This window comes from Phytophthora infestans, genomic scaffold, assembly GCF_000142945.1.
Source record: "Phytophthora infestans T30-4 supercont1.137 genomic scaffold, whole genome shotgun sequence".
NCBI lineage: Eukaryota > Oomycota > Peronosporomycetes > Peronosporales > Peronosporaceae > Phytophthora > Phytophthora infestans.
In genome coordinates, this window is record NW_003303622.1 from 32,341 (window position 1) to 33,638 (window position 1,298).

Consider the following 1,298-nt stretch of genomic DNA (forward strand, 5'->3'; position numbering starts at 1 on the left):
CCGGGTGGCTGATTGATATCGGTGCGACGTCGCACATGACCCCTCACCGGAACGACCTGTTTGAGTACAAGTCGCTGGACACAAGCATGGAGGTGACGATTGCAGACGGCAAGAAGCTGCACGTCGCAGGAACTGGAACGGTCAAGTTGACTGGTTTGGTCGGTAGACGCATCCGTATGGTGGACGTGCTCCACATCCCCGGGCTCGATAGACGCTTATTGTCAGTCGGGAAGCTCGCGGAACGCGGTATGAGTGTGGAGTTCCAGCGTTCCAGTTGTGTGATTTGAGGACGGAACGCTGCAATAGCGTCCGGGAAGAAAATCGGTAAGGCATTCCTGTTGGACTATCAGCAGGTGGAGGCCCGTTTCGTGGAATACGCCGATGTAGACAGCGAGTGGGAGCTTTGGCACGCTCGCATGGGTCACCCCAACAAGGACGCACCGACGAAGACCCAGCGTTCCACGACCGGTATCTTGCCAGTAAGAAGGGGGTGCGAGACTTTGTGCGGTGGATGCATGAAGGGAAAGCAGAACGTGACGGCGTTCCCGTCACGATCACTGACGAAGACAACGCGTGTGTTGGAACTAGTACACACGGACGTTATGGGACCAATGAGAACGCTCTCAAAGGGGGGTGCCAAGTACGTGCTGACCTTTGTAGACGACTACTCAAGGCATGTCATGACATTCTTCATGAAGAGCAAGAGTGAGGTGGGTAGCAAGCTGAAGGACTTCAAGGCGCTGTATGAAAATCATCGGAGGAAACGATTGAAGTGCCTGCGTTCCGATAATGGAACGGAGTTTGTAAACAAGACGGTTTTGGAACTCTGTCAGCGGAATGTCATCGTGCATCAACGCAGCGTTTCATACAGCCCTTAGCAGAACGGTGTTGCGGAACGCATGAACCGTACCATCATGGAGAAGGCACGAAGCATGCTACACTACAAGTCTATGTCGACGGAGTGGTTGGCTGAAGCGGTGAGTACTGCAGTGTACCTTATCAACCGTTCCACGAAACACATCCAACTCGGGATGTCACGCCAATATGAGTTGGGCGTTCCAAGTGAAGCCACGGGATGGAACACCTACGCGTTGTTTGGAATCACCAGGGGTACGCTTCACGTGGATGCCCATGAAGTATACCAAAGCTGGGAACCCAAGAACCTTCAGGTGCACGTTCCCTAAGGATACGCCAAAAACGTAAAAAGGGTATCGTGTCTAACCACCTGGGAATGCATCCAAGGTCAAGGCGTCCACGATCGGTAAAAGCCTGGACCAACGTGAAGGTGGGCCGGTTAT